At 47.1% G+C, this 21003-nt stretch overlaps 1 long non-coding RNA gene across 1 annotated transcript; it reads left to right on the top strand.

Moving 5' to 3' along the window:
• The first annotated feature begins 3892 nt into the window (after positions 1–3892).
• On the top strand, positions 3893–19283 carry LOC141072661 (uncharacterized). Its single transcript, XR_012226725.1, has 3 exons — positions 3893–4768; positions 6577–6652; positions 18582–19283. It is a non-coding gene; the product is annotated as an uncharacterized lncRNA (long non-coding RNA).
• The last annotated feature ends 1720 nt before the right edge of the window (positions 19284–21003 follow it).

Raw genomic sequence — 21003 nt, 5'->3', positions numbered from 1 at the left:
CAGCACAAACAAATGTGCTGAAAAACTCGGCTTATACACGAGTGTATATGGTACTTATCGTAGCTTGTAACCGTCATTTTTATTTCATAAATCAATAGTATAAATGAAAATAAGCAATAATTTAATTTAACAATTTAATATGAATTGATCTGTCATTATCAAAATTCTCAATTCTGAGGTAAAGGTTTCGCTGCATATAAATATGCTGAGTGCAATGTGATAAAAAATCGCATCGCATTCGCATCAATATTACTCAATGAGGAAGTGTTCTTCTATCAGTTTTTCCTCAGCTGGGATTGGACTGCATGCTGCGTATGGCTGTGTGTATCGGACGAGACTCACAAATGCAAGTCAATGAGTACGAGAAAAAAAAGTGGATGGCACATGAACCATGCGTATGCCATCTGATTTTATTCTCGCACACATCTCAAAAGAACCATGAAATTTCATCAGCCAAATACAGTACTTTCACAGCCAGAACACTCAGAATAGATAGAATACTTGCACCCTTTAGTGCATTTCATATGGAATTTATTATACAGCTTTTCAGGCTGGTTTAACCTAAAAAATGAAAAAAATATGGGGTCCCCCCCATTTTTGATAACCAACAAAAGGTAAAGCAGACAGCTGCAGGATTACAGTATATTATCAGGTTGGGAAGGTCCCTGGTTATTGGTCCCTTCCCAGCCTAAAAATACCAGCCCTCAGCTCAGCAAATTATGGCAGGGTCATTGCTTTCTTAGCATGCAGAAAGAACTGCACTCTCATGTGATCCACTGTGATTATGAAGCGATCCACAGTACAGTGATGTTTAGGTCCTATCCTTGAACCTTCATTAAACCAATGGATTATTTGATATATCGTGAGAGAACGTAGTAGGTCTATAGACCATGCAGGTGTCTATGCTAAGGAGTTGCAATCTAGTTACTGGTGATGAGAGTGAGCCTCGCTTTATGAGGGAGTCCATTACTGTGTCAGTGCCTAGGTGTACTGGAGGATTCTCCGGTACTCAGGTGGGCCTCTCTGCTTCTGCCGAACCTCTCTGCCTCTGCCCTCACTAGTCCTGTAAAATAGAGACGCCCACTAATGTAAGATTTATGGAGCTGTTAAAAGATCACCATACACTACTGCTTCTTTATAGGAACATTCAGGGCAAAATGAATTTACTGTGTAAGGCCGATTTCACTCATCCGTGAAACACGGACCACGCAGGATCAGGAGACCCAACCAGTCCGCCCGGTCTCCATACCTGATATAATTAATTCATATTTGCCCAAGAAGCAATTAGCTAAGGTCAGGAGACCAACAGGTTGGGTCAGATTTCCCCATTTAAGAACGGCCCATGTTTCACGGATCTGTGAAAACGGCCTTATAATGAGTCCAGGGCCTGAGGGTGATAAGGGAACTTACTCCTTAGTGTTTTTTGAATCCCTAAGTTGTGCATTATTCACATCATACTCTGCAAGTAAAACATAATGAATCCAGTTTCAATTAAGCTTTCTTTTAGGAACTAATGTGTAAGAGAATTAATAGTTTTTGAAGTTTTTTCCCATTCTAGTTCTACCATCCCAATCCACTAATCCTTATAAATTAAATTTACCCTATATGTTGCCATTTATACAGTGTAGAGGTGAAGGAACATGTTTGAAAAAAGAGATAGAAAAATTTGGATGGGAAATATTAGTTTTTTGGGGTGGGGAAACAATCGTTTTTGATTTTTTTGTAAATTAAGCATTTAGATTTGTATATTGTGACGAGCGTCAGCTTACGCTGAGTCGTTTTTCTTTGAATGTGTGGACCCTCTGGGCCATGGCACCCACCCACCTAGGGAGAGCTGACCTAGTGAGGAACCCCCTATACAGGGAGTGTCAGGGGCAAGACCAAGGGGGTGAGCCACCACGGCTGCTGGACCAGACGGCCGGCTCAGGAAGCAAGACGAGACAAGGCATTAGTTCAAGTAATCTTCATTCAGGAACACTTCAGGGTACAACAGGTGCAAAGGTGAACACACAAAGAACACAAAGCAAGATGCGTGCAAGGGCACGCCGAGGTCCAAGGCATGAGGAACTATTCAAGGTAAAACAAGTGAAAAACGTGAACACACAGAATCCATATAACAAGGTGCGTGCCAGGGCACGCCAAAGTCCAAGGCATGGTGCGAGGAATCGGACTCCGGAAGGCTGGCGAGGGCTGACAGGGTCCAGGCATCAGAGTGTAGACATCTGGCTCCAGACCTCCAGCAGTAGTCAGCTGGCTTCAGGAATCCGAAAGACAAACTAGGAGACAAAACAGGGTGCGTGCAAGGAGACACGCCAGGATCAGATTCACAGAACGTAGACCTGCGCATACCGAGGGGCATGCCAGGGACGGGTACAAGGACGGAGGCCTGTGCATGTGAGGGCACGCCAGGGAGGAGCACAAGGACGGTGGCCTGCGTGTGCGAGGGCACGCCAGGGACGGGTTCAATGGCATCGGAATCCGGGGTGCTGGCATCGACCGACAGGGTCCAGGAATCAGGCTACGGACATCAGCTCCGGACATCAGGCCGCAGTCATCTAGGTCCGGACCTCTGGCAGCCGTCGGCAGGATACGGAATCCAGCAGGCAAACTAGGGTTCAGAGCAGAGCAAAGAGAGCAAAAGACTTTGTGCAAGAGTAGCATGAAAAGGCACAGTGCGAGAACCAGCGTGTGTGCAAGGGAGCACGGAGACCACAGCTGGGGGCACCGGCAGGTGGTACCGACAATGGCATAAGCAGGCGGGCACGACTAGAGGCGGCACCGCTGTAGCCACGCAGCCAGAAACCACTATAGCACTGGATGGGGGCACGGTTGAGGCACACAGGCGAGCACGGCTAGAGGCGGCACGAGCTGAGGCACACCAGGCAGGCACAGGCAACCAGGCACATGCACAGAGGCACGGAGCCACAAGGCAAGGCTAGGAAAAGATACAGGACAGAGACGCGTGCAGACAGCACGGCAAAGCCTAGTACGAAAAGTGCAAGAGCGCACGAAGTATCAGAGACAAGGCATAGAGTAGTAGACAGGACCCTGCGCATGCAAAGAACATGCCAGGGGCAAAGTACAAAGTGAGGCCTGCGCGTACCGAGGGGCACGCCAGGGACAGAGCACAGAACGGAGGCCTGCACGTGTAGACAGACACGTCAGGGACAGGGACAGAGTCTAGCAGCGGAGCGTAGACAGAAACCCAGAGCCGGGCCAAGGGAAAACAAAATAAAACAAAATAAAGAAGATTGCTTTTTAGCATAATAATAATATTTTTGACATATTTCTTTGATAATTTTTCATAACAATTCTTTTATAACAACCATAGGACCATATATTTAACAGGATAGTGTCATGAAAAAGCAGTTTATAGAACCTTCGATCCAAAGGCACTGATACCAGTGAGACGGTGGCGCTCAACATTAGTCACAAGAGCAAACACTGAAACCAGCAAATACATGGGTTCTACTACCCTGAAAGTCAGGTGACAATGGGTTTATAAAACTTCTTTTCTGCAGTGATAGTCTGGATATTTTAGCAACGTTTTTGCTGCATTTTTCATGGAAATTACATCATTCTGTTTGTAAGATTTTTATGTACATTTTAGCAAGTGTTTTGGACCATTTTCTTGTTTTATCATGCTATTTATGTGAAATTCCGCCAAAAATGCTGGCCCCTCCCCCCAGTGATGACCATTATGACATCACATGTAAACAGAACACACCCATAATTGCTAATGTAAGGGGCTATAAATTCCCTGCTCCTATGGCTGATGTAATATCCCTGAGGAAGGTGCCAGGAAGGGCGCCGAAACGCGTAGGAGGAAATAAAGGAGTACACTGCTACAACATCTTGCATCCCAGGTGATTTGTGAATCTCGGCAGCGCGGACTGCAACACACCTTGCTTCCCACAACTTTCTGAACCTTGGGACAAGACAGGGTACAAAGCAGAGCCTGAACGTGTAAGAGACACACCAGGGACAGACACAGAGCGAGGCCTGCATGTGTAGAGACACGCCAGGGACAGGGTACAGAACGGAGCCTGCACGTGTAGGAGACACACCAGGGACAGACACAGAGCGAGGCCTGCACGTGTAGAGACACGCCAGGGACAGGGTACAGAACGGAGCCCGCACGTGTAGGAAACACGCCAGGGACAGGGTACAGAATGGACATAACAAGAAGACATAGCGAGGACAAACAGAGTACGGAGGACAACACAAGACAAAGCACAAGACAAGAGACGGAATATGAGCACGAAGCGTGTGCAGAGACGCACGGCAGAGCAGAGTGCAAGGGCACAGAATAGAGGGCGCGACCCAGCAGACCAAGCAGCCATGCAGGGAAGCAACACAATACTCAGGCCCTGAGCATAGGAAGGGGTGGTCTGATATAGGGCATAGCACAACCACTTCCGGGTCAGGACCAGGGAAGAACTTCCAGTTCATATCCTCTAGGATCACAAAGCGCAGTCACATGATCAGGATTCCAGACATGCAGGGATGATTGCAGAAGCGGACAGTGCAGGATCCTAGGAAAGGTCACATGATCAGGGTTTCAGACATGCAGAAACGATTGCAGAACCGGACAGTGCAGGATCCTAGGAAAGTCACATGATCAGGGTTTCAGACATGCAGAGACGAATGCAGAACCAGCCTATGCTAAAACATAGGAAGGACACATGATCAGGGATTCTAGACATGACGAGATGATCACAGAAGGCAAAGCAGAAACGCAGGCATCCTGCAGCTCAACAGACATGAGGTGAATGTGCACACTGCTCTAGGGAACATGCAGGATAGCAGACACGAGATGCACTTGCACACCGCTCCAGGGGTTCTTGAGGCAAAACAGACATGGCGGACATGACAGACATGGCGAGCATGACATACGGTATATTGGCTAAACTGCAGTCTAAATAGCTGCATGCGTACCGTAAAAAGCCAAATTGAGACTGAATGCCTCAGGGAGCACTTGCCTTCCTGCTAGAACAACGTTGGGGTGGACATGAGCCATCAACTATTTTGGAAGTGGAGAGGCAAAGCATCAGTCAGCAAAAAGAAGTTACAGAGAAGAGGTCAAAATTGCATGCTATTTTTATAAAGGCACAATTACAATTGAGTTAAAAACTACCATACAGTGCACAAAGAGTACCACAATAAAAAATACCAGCATGAAATACTAAAAACAAACATAATGTATAAAAAAAAGTAGATAATAATAGTAATAGTTCATGTAAATTATATGGGGTACTTAGTTGACACTATTTAGATTAAAAAAGGTTAAAGCCATCTTACTACAGCAAATTATACCCACTCAGGATGGGCCTATCTTTTGTGTTAAACCTTACTATCTGCCAACAGGGGGGCAGAGCTAGACCCAGGCATGACTTGTTTGCAGCTGCCCATGGAAAGCTATATAGATAAAATACACAGCCCAGAAACGAGGAGCCATGCCCCTGTATATACAAAGTACAAAAAAGCTAAAGTAAAACCAAACAAATGAGCTCGAATAAATGTAGGTATAAGTGCACAATGTGGCGATTAACAAACATAACCTACAATAAAAACAAAAGCACATGGCATCCTGCAAGGCCTACATTGCGGTTACTGTTTTGGAAGTGGTGAGACAAAGCATCGCTCATCAAAAATAGGCTAAAGAGAAGAGGTCAAAATTGTATGATTATTTTATAAAGGCACAATTACAATTTTGTTAAAAACTATCACATAGTGCACAAACAGTACGGCAGTAATTTTTTTAATGGCATTCAGCTTGGCCTTGACTCATGGAGACTTGATGGATGATTGATCTGTAGGAAGACCGATCTTCTGCAAGCCCAAATTCGTCCAGCAGGGTCTTCTCAGCAATTATCTTGATGGTATCAAGCCATCAGGTTGCTGGTCTTCCTCTTCTCTTTGGTTCTTCTATTCTGTCGAGCATGATGTCCTTCTCCAGTGATTGCTCACTTCGATGGATACGTCCAAGGTAGGCAAGTGGTTGTTTGGTGATCCTTGCTTTCATTGACATGTCTGGCTCGATTTGTTCTAAAATTGATTTGTTTGTTCTTTTTGCTATCCATGCTATTGATAATATCCTTCTCCTATTCCAATTTCAAAGGCGTCGACTCTTCTTCTGTCTTGTTTCTTTATCGTCCAGATTTCACTTCCTTATGTTACCACAGAAAAAACTTCACATTGCTCGAGTCGTGTCTTCGTTGCCAGTGAAATGTTCCTCAATTTGAAGACCTTTTCCAGTGACTTCATTGTTGATTTGCCCATAGCTATTCTGTTGACTTCCAGTGTCATCACTGTATCTGGAGTAATCATTGATCTGAGTAGTCCTTCACAACTTCCAATTTGTTGCCATCCATCTCAACTGTACCCCCGTTGTACCTGGCAGTAGTCAATATCTTTGTCTTCTTTGTGTTGAATAGCATCCCCATGTTCAAGCTTTCCATCTTGACACTTTGTAATAAGACCTTCATTCCATCTATGCTGGTTGGTATCAATGCTGTATTGTCTGTGTATTTAAGATTGTTGAAGATCCATCAATTTTGATTCCTTGTTTTTCAGTAACATGGACTGTAACAGAAGTAGTGGTGGGACCACTATGCCATGGTCCGAAGAGAACCTGGAGTGGCACGACTAGGTGAGCACCTAATTCTTCACTGGAGCCTCTGATGGTGTGATTAGACTTGTTTCCCACTGAACATCAGATGCTACTCCAGGATATACATTGGACGCATGGGAGCTGACCCCCAAGGTACAGGTAGCTGGAATGGCCCGGTAGAAGAGTACAGCTTTTACAAGCAGACAAGGCAGGAACACAAAAATCACAGATGCTCATGGGTATGACTGGAATACAGATAAGCACTGGCAGGTGCAGGCTGGTGTGGTTGGTATACAGATAGAAATTGGCAGGTGCGGGCTGGTCTGGCTGGTATACAGACAGGTACTGGCAGGTGCAGGCTGGTACAGCTGGTATACAGATAAGCACTGGCAGGTGCAGGCTAGTCCAGCTGATACACAGATAAGCACTGGCAGGTGCAGGCTAGTCCTGCTGGTACACAGATAAACAATGGCAAGTGCAGGCTGGTCCAGGAGGTAAACAGATAAGCACTGGCAGGTGCAGGCTAGTCCAGCTGGTGCACAGAAAAGCACTGGCAGGTGCAGGCTGGTATACAGACAGGCACTGGCAGGTGCAGGTTGATATACAGATAAGCACTGGCAGGTGAGGGCTGGTCCAGCTAGTATACAGATAGGCACTAATTCCTTATTGAAAAAATGATTAAGTATGGAATGGACAAGGCAACTGTTAGGTGGATTCATAACTGGCTTAGTGATCGGACCCAAAGAGTGGTCGTAAATGGCTGCACATCCAGTTGGAAGAATGTCTCAAGTGGGGTACCACAGGGCTCTGTCCTGGGCCCTGTATTGTTCAACATCTTTATCAACGATTTAGATGAAGGAATTGAGGGTAAACTGATTAAATTTGCTGATGACACAAAGCTAGGAGGGATAGCTAATACTAGAGAAGAGAGAGAGAGGATTCAAAAAGATTTAAATAAACTGGAGAAGTGGGCAGCAACTAACAGAATGGTTTTTAACAGGGAGAAATGCAAAGTACTACATCTGGGCAATAAAAATGAAAAAAGCATATATAGAATGGGAGGAATAGGGCTAAGTGACAGCACATGTGAAAAAGACTTGGGTATACTAATAGATCACAGACTGAATATGAGTCAACAGTGTGATGCAGCAGCAAAAAAGGCAAATGCAATTCTAGGATGTATTAACAGAAGCATACAGTCTAGATCACGTGAAGTCATTATTTCCCTCTACTCCTCTTTGGTCAGACCTCATCTGGAATATTGTGTCCAGTTTTGGGCACCACATTTTAAAAAAGACATCAACAAACTGGAGCAAGTTCAGAAAAGAGCGACCAGAATGGTGACCGGTCTGCAAACCCTGTCTTATGAGGAAAGGTTGCAGGATTTGGGAATGTTTAGTTTGCAAAAGAGAAGACTGAGAGGAGACTTAATAGCTGTCTACAAATATCTAAAGGGCTGTCACATTGTAGAAGGATCAACTTTATTCTCATTTGCACAAGGAAAGACTAGAAGCAATGGGATGAAACTGAATGGGAGGAAACACAGATTAGATATTAGAAAAAACTTTTTGACAGTTAGAGTGATCAATGAGTGGAACAGGCTGCCACGAGAAGTGGTGAGTTCTCCTTCAATGGAAGTCTTCAAACAGAGGCTGGACAGACATCTGACTGGGATGATTTAGCGAATCCTGCTTTGAGCAGGGGGTTGGACCAGATGGCCCAGGAGGTCCCTTCCAACTCTACGATTCTATGATTCTATGATTCTATGATTCTAACAGGTGTGGACTAGACCAGCTGGTATATAAGGACTGCCAGGTGCGGAATGGTACGGCTGAAATACCAGGAGACAAGGCAAAAACAGGCAGACAGGTACTGGACAGGTAGACTGACTGGCGGGTAGAGAGGACATGACAACAAGCAAGCATGCAAGGGACTAACTTTACACATTGCTCAGGCACATCCATTCAGGTGAAGGTGCCTTAAATAATAAGTGTCTCCCAGCCATTCTGAACACTATAGGAAGGCGCGTGTGGTATTTTTAAGAAGGAGACAGTGCGTCCCCGCCCTAAGCACAGTACCTGGGGATTTGCGTACCATCCGCAGACCCTGGGCAACAGCTGGAGCAGGAGAAACAGGAAGTGTCGGACCAAGGCCACGACAGTGAGTGAGTCGGCGTCCCATCAGGGTGAGGGGAGAATCATCCAGGGATTCCAGTGCTACACCAGCCTTGCTGAAAATAGCTACTACATATGAATTGGAGAAATTGTGACAGCATGCAGCCTTGTCTATCTCCTCGCTCTACTTTGAACTATGCCGTATCATCGTGTTCCATGCGGACTGTTCCTTTTTGGTCGATGTAAAGGTTCCTGTTGAGGCTGATCAGATGGTTCGGTACAACCATCTCTTTCATGGTATTCTAAAGTCTCTGGTGATCAACACAGGCGAATGCTTTGCTGTAGTCAATGTGTAGGAGGAGGAGTCCCCGCTGTGTAACCCTGCCGGAACCAAGGGGACTGTCACCAAGGTTCCTAGTGGGACTGTGCCCGGTGGACATAATTAGGGGACGGAACACAGAGAGTTCTAGAAAGGTTGGGGGTGGAGCCAGTATAAAAGGGGCTGAGGACGCCAGCAAAGGGCGGTCGACGGAGCAGGAGAGAAGGAGCTAGGAAGCTAGAGGGTGCCAGAGAGCAAGAGCGAGATCCAGAGCAAGAAGGGGAGAGCAGTGACTGGAGAGACTGAAGGGAGACTCACTGCAGACAGAAGGGAGACGGCACCTAGCCATCCAGCAGAGAGGCACCATCCGTACATCCGCGCTCCTCGCGGCCGCCACCACCCGACTCCAGCCCGCGGCTGCGGCCTGTCTGCTGCTGCCTGCGGCCGCTCTCTCCTCCAGGTGGCGGCTGCGGCCTGTCCGCTGCCGCCCGCGGCCCCCGCAGCTCGGCTCCGGCCCGCGGCTGCGGCCGCCGCTGCCCATCCCCAGCTTGTGGCTGCGGCCTACACCTTCCGGTCCCCAGGCAACGCCGTCCCGCCTCCGCCGGAAGGTGCAACGCAGAGGAACTCTCCAGGGGCCTGCTGTGCCCCCACTTCGCCTGGGCATAGGGACACCCGAAGTCTCCGCCAGATCCTCGTCGGCTGAGCCCAGCGGCTGAAATGCCGAAGCATCACCGGCCACCACTCTGCCGAATGTCAGAGAGGATAAGTGACACGTTGTAGTTAATACTCAGGACTCGTAGTCGGCCATACCGGGGCCCTATAGTGACCGGTCTTTACCGGGGTAGTTGTGTTCGTGTTACCAGTGTATTCTTGTTGCGATCACTGTGAGGATAACTATTGCTAGCTTGTTTGGTTGCTCGAGATAGCCCCTATAGGCATATATATCTATAAAAGTTACATCTTAAGTTTCTCCCGTTACATCACTGCATCCCGCGTACCTGTGCTTACTACAAATGAAACAAAAATAGACCTCTATGTTTTTTTTGGGGGGGCCTTTTCCATTATCCATCTAATGTTAGCAGTAAAAATACCAGCATGAAATACTTAAAATAAAAAAAGCACCATACAGCGCTCAATACAAAAGATACACTGATGAATAATACTACTACTACATAGTGAGAAAATAATACTATATAAAAGATAAGAAAACAAAAATAAAAACATCACAAGGTGTAAATAAATAATATTACTACATACAGCCTAAATAACATTGTTAATATAAATATATAAAATATGCGGATGTGCTGGGACAGCACATATATACGGGCGATCTGAGGCATGTATGGGCGATCTGTGGCATATACGGGCGATCTGGGCCATATGTGGGTGATCATTCTCTTCCATTCTGCTCCCTGCTCGTTTTTTACCGCTCTGTAAATCGTTCCTGAGATCGCCTTTATGTACATCACATTCTGGAGCATTCAGGGAGCAGGAAGAGATTAACTTTGGCAGTGTAATTCTCTCCGGATGGCTCTGCCACGGCTTTCTGTTCGCTCTGTAAATGGATGGAATATGACACTACCCCGGGCCGCGCGCTAAATGGGGGGAAAATTGTTGACATCATCATCTAAAAAAAAAAAAAAAAAAGCTGAATCATTAGAAGTGCAATGCAGAGCATATGTTAACTCTCGCTGCCACATCAACATTCAGGGCGCAGTCTTCGTGCAGTTAAAAGTCGAACACTGAGACGCTCCTGCAGCTCAGCATAGGTTATTAACCCATTCAGCAACTCTGAAGGCATCACATGCAGGTCCTTCGGTTACAGTCCGATTACGTCCCTTTTTGATTTGGATTACTTTTCATCCTCGCCATGTTTTCAGTTTTTGGTCAGTAGAGCTGTATAAGGGTTATGTTATCTAGCACTGTTAGCCAAATGGGCGTGGTGATCAACTCTTCTCTGTGGGAGGCTATATGATGACCATGCCCCCTCAGCTAATAAAAACATTTATATGAAAGGGGGAGGGGGATGTATTTCGGGAACGGAGAGAAGCAGGAACAAAAGAATTCAGGGGAACAGACGCATTTTCACCAGGTTAACGTTAACAAAAATTACAAATTTGTGGCAAGTGAAAAGTTCTGTTAAAACCAAAATCTGTCACATCCAGAAGGTGATTACTACCAAAGCAAATGTATATCAGTGTAATAACACGGATGTGTGACTGGTGGCTTGTGTTCACATGGCGTGTTGGGCAGGAATGATGTTTTGAAAGCTCGAAATTCTTTCCCAAAATACCAGCGTGTTTTCCATATAAAGTCACTCTGTTCCTTGTACCAATGTACAAACAGCTTTATGTGACCCAGAGCCAGAAATGATCGCCGTGTATTCTCAAGTGGCTCTAACATTTCATACATTCACTCTGAATCCAGGAGTGACGTCATTAAAAAGATGGAGACGTATGGCTGACAGATAGGACTGGAATGCGACCTTCAGTCATGCCATACAGTGAATGTGTGCACTGATAATAAAGTAGGTCAATGCTAAGATCACCTTATGCTGCCAAGTTCTCTGACTACAAATATTGCATTGGCCATAGTACTGTAGTCTATAGCAATGATGGCAAAGCTAAGAGCCCAAGTTGCAACCCAAAATCCACTTATTTATGGCAAAGTACCAACACGGCAATTTAACCTGAATACTGAGGCTTTAGTTCAGAGAAAAACAACTTGTACAGAGAGCAGGCAGGTGCAGCAGAGAGCAGGCAGGGGCAGCAGAGAGCAGGCGGGGGCAGCAGAGAGCAGACGGGGCAGCAGAGAGCAGACGGGGGCAGCAGAGAGCAGGCAGAGGCAGCAGAGAGCAGGCAAGGGCAGCAGAGAGCAGGCGGGGATGTAGTAGGGCCAAGATTGGGGGGTTGTCCACTGATCACCGTGAACAGATGACACAGACACGAGACGGAGGCAGATTTCGGGTACAACAGGTCCGAGTTTATTGGCCGTCCTCGGACGACCGTAGCAATACACTGCAGCACCTTCACAGCTCTCCGTATTCAGGCCCGGGTACCTGCACCTTCCTTCTGTCATAGTGACGTTTCTCGTGGCTCTTTCACTGGGGCTGCCTAGGCCTATCTACCGCCAGCGCTTCACCAGTCCGAGGTCGTCGTCCGTTTGGTACCCCCGGGGCCTCGTTTGTCCTGCGGTTCTTCGTGTCGGGGCCACCCCCCTGACTTTTCTCCTCATTCCCCTGGTCGAGCTCTCCACTACTGTTCATTCTCCTTCACTGTCTCTTCTCCTCCTGATCTCCTCCCAGGACTGGAACCCTCTGGAAACCTCTCCTGTCCTATTTATCTCCCTCCTCGGGAATTTCCCTCCTGGGTTCCTGTCTCCCCGCCCCCCATGACTAAGCGTTTTCGTAGCCTTAAGCTGCTATCAAGTCCTGTTCTCATGCTCCCTCCTGCCATCTTGTGATCAAACTTAGGTACTGCACTCCTTTTCTGTTTTCCCCAGCTGTTTCCCTTTTGTCATTACAAATCCGTCTACAGTGCACCAACCGTCCCTTCTTCCTATAGACAAGTCCGTCCATCAGGTCACCTTCCCTACAGGGACAGTAGAGAGCAGGCAGGGGTAGCAGAGACCAGGCAGGGGCAGCAGAGAGCAGGCAAGGGTAGCAGAGAGCAGGCAGGTGCAGCAGAGAGCAGGCGGGGGCAGCAGAGAGCAGGTAGGGGAAGCAGAGAGCAGGCAGGTGCAGCAGAGAGTAGGCAGGTGCAGCAGAGAGCAGGCGGGGGAAGCAGAGAGCAGGCAGGGGCAGCAGAGAGCAGGCATGGGAAGCAGAGAGCAGGCGGGGGCATCAGAGAGCAGGCGGGTTAGCAGCAAGCAGGCGGGGCAGCAGAGAGCAGGCAGGGGCAGCAGAGAGCAGGCAGGGGCAGCAGAGAGTAGGCGGGGCAGCAGAGAGCAGGCAGGGGCAGCAGAGAGCAGGCGAGGCAGCAGAGAGCAGGCAGGGGCAGCAGAGAGCAGGCAGAGGCAGCAGAGAGCAGGCGGGGCAGCAGAGAGCAGGCGGGGGAAGCAGAGAGCAGGCAGGGCAGCAGAGAGCAGGCACGGGAAGCAGAGAGCAGGCGGGGGAAGCAGAGAGCAGGCAGGGGCAGCAGCGAGCAGGCAGGGCAGCAGAGAGCAGGCAGGGCAGCAGAGAGCAGGCGGGGCAGCAGAGAGCAGACGGGGCAGCAGAGAGCAGACAGGGCAGCAGAGAGCAGGCAGGGGCAGCAGAGAGCAGGCAGGGGCAGCAGAGAGCAGGTGAGGCAGCAGAGAGCAGGCAGGGGCAGCAGAGAGCAGGCGGGGCAGCAGAGAGAAGGCAGGGGGAGCAGTGAGCAGGCGGGGGCAGCAGAGAGCAGCCACAGACAGGAGCAGGGGTTCCACACTGCAGATATAAAGCCTCTCTCTCTCTTCTGGTATCTTTCCCTCCTCATTTAAGCATGCCACCATACATCCACTACTTAAAAAACCATCCCTCGACCAAAACTGTGCCGCTAACTATAGACCTGTCTCTAAACTCCTGGAACTCCTGGTCCACTCCCGTCTGATCCGCTATCTCTCTGATAACTCTCTTCTCGACCCTCTCCAATCCGATTTCCGCTCTTTACACTCTACTCAAACTGCCCTCACTAAAGTCTTTAATGATCTACTAACAGCTAAATCTAATGGTCATTACTCCATGCTAATTCTCTTGGATCTCTCTGCAGCATTCGACACTGTGGATCATCAGCTCCTCCTCACTATTCTCTGTTCTATTGGCCTCAAGGACACCGTTCTCTCCTGGTTCTCCTCCTATCTCTCTGACCGCTCCTTTACTGTATCTTTTGCTGGCTCCTCCTCCTCTCACCTTCCCCTTACTGTTGGGGTTCCTCAAGGATCGGTTCTAGGCCCCCTCCTCTTCTCCTTGTACATTGCCCCTATTGGTCAAACAATCAGTAGATTTGGTTTCCAGTACCATCTCTATGCTGATGACACCCAATTATACGCTTCTTCTCCTGACATCACCCCAGCCTTTCTAGAAAACACCGGCGATTGTCTAAACGCTGTGTCTAACATCATGTCCTCACTATATCTGAAACTGAACCTGTCAAAGACTGAACTCCTTGTGTTTCCTCCCTCTACTAATGTACCTATACCCGACATTGCCATTTCTGTGTGTGGTTCCACTATTACTCCCCAGCAACATGCCCGCTGTCTTGGGGTCATACTTGACTCCGAGCTTTCCTTCGCCCCCCAGATTCAATCACTGGCTCGCCCTTGTCATCTGCACCTCAAAAACATCTCTAGAATTCGACCTTTTCTTACTTTTGACTCTGCAAAAACTCTTACTGCTTCTCTTATTCATTCTCGTCTCGACTATTGTAACTCTCTTCTAATCGGTCTCCCTCTTACCAAACTCTCCCCTCTCCAATCTGTCTTGAATGCTGCAGCCAGGATCATATTCCTCACCAATCGTTACACCGATGCCTCTACCTTGTGCCAGTCATTACACTGGCTACCCATCCACTCCAGAATTCAGTATAAACTTATTACCCTCACCCAAAAAGCCCTCCATGGCTCAGCACCACCCTACATCTCCTCCCTTGTTTCAGTATACCACCCTACCCGCGCCCTCCGCTCTGCTGATGACCTGAAGTTAGCATCCTCAATAATCAGAACCTCCCACTCCCATCTCCAAGACTTTACACGAGCTGTGCCAATTCTTTGGAATGCACTTCCAAGGTCAATACGATTAGTCCCCAATCCCCACAATTTTAAGCTTTCCCTGAAAATGCATTTATTCAGACTGGCCTATCGCCTCAACACATTAACCTAATCTATCCCTGTGTGGCACAGCCAAAAGTTTTACCATAACCAGATTCCCCGCATCATGTTCCCACATGCTTTATGCATCCATTAGCCCTCTGTGTTTGTACTGTTACACACTTAACGTTATGGCTGGTCCATACAATCAGGGCAACTGTTACCACCCACCTTTCGTGTCTACCTCTTTCCTCATAGACTGTAAGCTTGCGAGCAGGGCCCTCATTCCTCTTGGTATTTGTTATAATCTATGTGATTATTGTTATGCTGTAATGTCTATTGTCTGTACAAATCCCCTCTGAAATGTAAAGTGCTGCGGAATATGTCGGCACTATAGAAATAAAATTTATTATTATTATTATAAAGGAATATGCTCTCTATCCTGGTACAGTTGTGGCCAAAAGTATTGACACGCCTGCAATTCTGTCAGATAATACTCAGTTTCTTCCTGAAAATGTTTGCAAACACAAATTCTTTGGTTTTATTATCTTCATTTATTTTGTCTTAAATGAAAAAACACAAAAGAGAATGAAGCAAAAAGCAAAACATTGATAATTTCACACAACACTCCAAAAATGGGCCACACAAAAGTATTGGCACCCTCAGCTTAATATTTGGTTGCACAACCTTTAGCCAAAATAACTGCGACCAACCGCTTCCGGTAACCATCAATGAGTTTCTTATAATGCTCTTCTGGAATTTTAGACCATTCTTCTTTGGCAAACTGCTCCAGGTTCCTGATATTTGAAGGGTGCCTTCTCCAAACTGCCATTTTTAGATCTCTCCACAGGTGTTCTATGGGATTCAGGTCTGGACTCATTGCTGGCCACCTAAGAAGTCTCCAGTGCTTTCTCTCAAACAATTTTCTAGTGCTTTTTGAAGTGTGTTTTGGGTCATTGTCCTGCTGGAAGACCCATGACCTCTGAGGGAGACCCAGCTTTCTCACTCTGGCCCCTACATTATGTTCCAAATTTTGTTGGTAGTCTTATGACTTCATAAGCCATGCACATGGTCAAGCAGTCCAGTGCCAGAGGCAGCAAAGCAACTCCAAAACATCAGGGAACATGTTTGACTGTAGGGACCGTGTTCTTTTCTTTGAATGCCTCTTTTTTTCTCCTGTAAACTCTATGTTGATGCCTTTGCCCAAAAAGCTCTACTTTTGTCTCATCTAACCAGAGAACATTCTTCCAAAACATTTTAGGCTTTTTCAGGTAAGTTTTGGCAAACTCCAGCCTGACTTTTTTATGTCTTGGGGTAAGAAGTGGCGTCTTCCTGGGTCTCCTACCATATAGTCCCTTTTCATTCAGACGCCGACGGATAGTATGGGTTGACACTGTTGTACCCTCGGACTGCAGGGCAGCTTGTACTTGTTTGGATGTTAGTCGAGGTTCTTTATCCAACATCCGCACAATCTTGCGTTAAAATCTCTTGTCAATTTTTCTTTTCCGTCCATATCTAGGGAGGTTAGCCACAGTGCCATGGGCTTTAAACTTCTTGATGACACTGCGCATGGTAGACACAGGAACACTCAGGTCTTTGGAGATGGACTTGTAGCCTTGAGATTGCTCATGCTTCCTCACAATTTGGTTTTTCAAGTCCTCAGACAGTTCTTTGGTCTTCTTTCTTTTCTCCATGCTCAATGTGGTACACACAAGGACACAGGACAGAGGTTGAGTCAACTTTAATCCATGTCAACTGGCTGCAAGTGTGATTTAGTTATTGCCAACACCTGTTAGGTGCCACAGGTAAATTACAGGTGCTGTTAATTACACAAATTAGAGAAGCATCACATGATTTTTCGAACAGTGCCAATACTTTTGTCCACCCTCTTTTTATGTTCGGTGTGGAATTATATCCAATTTGGCTTTAGGACAATTCTTTTTGTGTTTTTTCATTTAAGACAAATTAAATGAAGATAATAATACCAAAGAATTTGTGTTTGCAATCATTTTCAGGAACAAACTGAGTATTATCTGACAGAATTGCAGGGGTGTCAATACTTTTGGCCACAACTGTATATGATCTCCCCTTCCTGGTATATATTCCCCCCATCCAGGTATATGAGATCTCATCCTTGTATATGCCAACCATCTTGGTATGTGCCCTTCATCCTTGTATATGCCACCCATCCTTGTATATGCTACCCATCTTGGTATATGCATCCCATCCTGGAATATGTACCCTCACCCTGGTATATATCCCCCATCCTTGTATATGCACCCCCATCCTTGTGGCATATTCACCCCCTATCCTTGTGGTATATGCTCCCCCATCCTTGTGTGTGCCCCTCATCCTTGCATATGCCCCCCATCCTTGTATATGCCCCACCATCCTTGCTCCCCTATCCATGTATATGCTCACCATCCAAGTATGCTCCCCATTCTTGTATATACCTCTCAACCTTGTATATGTGCCCCATCCTTGTATATGCTCCATCATTCTTGTAAATGTAAGGGGACGACAGCACCGCGGGTACTTGCTTGCCGGGGCCGGAACTGTTGAGGCTGCATCCCCTGTTGCCGGTGGAAGCCTGAGTGTGTCGGACCTTCCCCTGTTGCCTGGGGGAAGCCCTAGAGAGACGGACCATCCTGCAGACCCAGGAGGGCGGGGAGAGATAGAAGGAAACTGTGTACAGCAGCAGGGATATAAAAGCAGAAAGCGCGCTGTACAGGAGTTTGGCACCAATTGAGTGTAGCACGCAGAGCAGTGAGATGCACGCTCTGCTCCCCTTGCCCTCACCATAGAGTACCAATGCTGCGACGGGCCGCATAGAGAGGGCCCCCGTCGCCTACAGAGCAGAGTCGTGCACACAAAGCAGAGCCGAGCTGGCTGTGCCGCAGCAGAGAGAAGGGCCAAGTGTGCTGTAGAAGCCAGAGAGAGCAGTGCTCTGTCCTGGGAGCATCAGCGTCGTTCAGGTCAGCATCTGCCGTCATTCGCCGCCAACAGCGAGGACCAGAGAGAGAGACGTGTAGTGTGCCCGGTGACCACCATAAAGCAAAGTGCTAGATACTTCGGGCCTGTGAGTACCGCACGTGTGCTGCCTGAAAGAGACTGGGTGCGTGACCACTATCTACACTCGGACGTTGCCAGAGCATATTTGCCCAGTCACTCACGCCCTGACTTTGCCAGGGGTTTGTCTGGTTCAAATCAATAAATCTGCAGTCACTCTGTGTGACTATAGACTTATAATTCCCCCCAGCTGATTTCTGTCCCGGGATCAGAGGGACCTGTCTAATGGGCATGCCCTCACTCCATACACGAGTGCACACCCTGTCTAGTGACACGGCGGTCCAGTGGGTGTGGTCTACTAGAGGGCATGGCCTTGCTCAATACACGACTATGTAAGGGTAGGCCAGGACTACAGTTGTGGCCAGAGACACTGAAGCATCTGTGTCCCGACCTTCACTCACTGAAAACTGTATTCCACTGCTCAGCATACCTGCGTCTGACACTTCCCAAGCCACGATGACCCTTCTCCAAGGCAACCCCCAGTAATGGAAACACAGTCCAGAGTAACCTGAAGGTTCTCTTTACTCATGACTTCACACATTATATCCACAGTTGGCACATCATGGGATACACATTCAACTTCACTTGTTTCCTCAGCTCTCCCTACTGTGCTGATGCTTCTATGCGGCACACATCTGAATAGGACTGTCTTATTATTATTAATATCATTTATTTATATAGCACCATTAATTCTATGTGACAGGCCAAAGTTAGCCAAGTGAGATCTGAAAATCTGACTTCGCCAGTCAAGACCTCAGGACCAGATCTACGCCGGTCAAGACCCAGAACCCAGACTGCACCAGTCAAGGTCCAAATGCCCGCTCCACACTGGTTAAGTTCCAGATCTCAGATGAAGCCAGCCGAGAGCTGGAGCCCAGGCCTCCTTTCCCCGGGCCCAGGAGACTTCCGCCATGGGTCAAGCACTAAAGATCCAAGAGGAGACTTCAACTGAAGGAGGATGCCTGCGGTTATAGATCGGAGACACGAGTGAGCCAGGTCATCACTGGGCTAGCACAACAGGTGGCTTGGGGCTCGGCTGGGGCAAAGGAGGAAGTGTTTCTTTATAGACTTTCTTAGGAGGACTTGCAGCCTAGTGGGAAAACCAGATGACCCCCACTACTAGGGCCATTGTGTCAAGAGGTGCCAGAGTAGCAGCTCTCCCAGGAGTGGGTGTACCACCCCTGTCAGAGAGACTCCCGTGTAATCCTTTATAAGACTTCTTCGTTATTCAAATTGAACTTTAACACTTAGTGTATGTACTGTATTGTATAATCCACTTGTGTTTGTGCTGTTTTCTATTGTTTAACCCCTTAGTAACAAATCCAATTTTGTACTTAATGACAAGGCCAATTTTTACAATTCTGACCACTGTCACTTTATGAGTTTATAGCTCTGGAATGCTTCAACGGATCCCACTGAGTCTGAGATTGTTTTTTCGTGACATATTATATTCATGTTAGTAGTAAAATGTATTTGATATGACTTGCGCTTAACAACAAAATTTACAAAACCATTTTTTTTAGGGGCCACCTCAAATTTGAAGAGAGTTTGGGGGGTCAGTATGACAGAAAATACCCAAAAGTGACATCATTCTAAAAACTGCACCCCTTAATGTGCTCAAAACCACATTCAAGAAGTTTAGTAACCCTTCAGGTGCTTCACGAGGAAAAAATTAACATTTTACTTTTTCATAAAAAATTTATTTAGACCCAAACGTTTTTACTTTCACAAGGGTAACAAGAGAAAATGGACCACAAACTTTGCTGTGCAATTTCTCCTGAGTACGACGACACCCTTTATGTGGGGGAAAGGCACTGTTTGAGCACATGACAGTGCTCAGAAGGGAGGGAGCACCATTGGACTGTTTGACCCCAAAATTGGCTGGAATAAATGGCCGGTGCCATGTTGCGTTTGGAGACCCATGATGTACATAAACAGTGGAAACCCCCCAGTTCTAACTCCAACCCTAACACAGCCCTACCCGTGACCCTAATCCCAACCCTAACCACCACCCTAACCCCAACTGTAACTCCAACACCGTAACCCCAACACAACCATATCCCCAACACAACCGTAACCCCAACGCAACCTTAACCCCAACCCTAACCCGCGGACTGAGACAGTTGTGGAGCTGGAAACCTGAGTTTCGCTGCCCGCCCGCTCGCTGTCTCCCGCAGTCAGCATTGGTGGAGTAGCCTCCGGCCACTACCTCCACCAATCAGCATGTGAAACGGCTGACGCGATTACGTCATTTCATTGCATCAGCTGTGTACCGCCGGAGAGTCAGCTACCCGGAGGCAGAAGCAGGAAGCCTTGGAACGGGACTGAGGTGAGTATGTGGTGTTTTTTTTATGAGTATGACTATGAGGGTGAACATGGGGATTCTATGGAAGTGAACATGGGGATTCTATGGAAGTGCACATGGGGATTCTATGGAAGTGAACATGGGGATTCTATGGAAGTGCACATGGGGATTCTATGGGGGTGAACATGGGGATTCTATGGAAGTGCACATGGGGATTCTATGGGGGTGAACATGGGGATTCTATGGAAGTGCACATGGGGATTCTATGGGGGTGAACATGGGGATTCTATGGAAGTGCACATGGGGATTCAATGGGGGGTGAACATGGGGATTCTATGATGGTGAACATGGGGATTCTATGGGCTGGACATGGGGATTCTATGGAAGTGATTTGATGCAAGTCTGTATAAGATTGTGCAAATTTTGTGGCATTTTAACATAGCATACGAGTTTTTTGTTTTTTTTTGCTGAAAAAAGGTTCAAGAGGCAAAAAAGGAGCAATTTTGATTCTACACAAAATTTATGAACCATGTGTGCCACTTTCAAGAATTTGTAAAAAAAAAAAACAGCGCTAGACAAAAAAAAAGTGACAGAAAAAGATGCAAATGATGGATCGGGCACATCGACTTTAATGTATTTATTTTACAAAATTGGATGAATTATCCATTGTATAATGGGTATTATACAACAGTAAAATAGTGAACCCAGCATATGTTCTTGGTTAATAAAGAGCTTTTTTTCTTATGGAATAAATTCAATTTTTTATTTCCAGGAGGAACTTTGAGGTTAATTCTTGGCGGGTTTACCAAGGATCTGGAAA

The sequence above is a fragment of the Dendrobates tinctorius genome, unplaced genomic scaffold, assembly GCF_039654945.1.
Source record: "Dendrobates tinctorius isolate UK_male_01 unplaced genomic scaffold, ASM3965494v1 ptg000285l, whole genome shotgun sequence".
Taxonomy (NCBI): domain Eukaryota; kingdom Metazoa; phylum Chordata; class Amphibia; order Anura; family Dendrobatidae; genus Dendrobates; species Dendrobates tinctorius.
The sequence above is the reverse complement of the archived record's forward strand: the minus strand, read 5'-3'. Positions and strand labels throughout refer to the sequence as shown.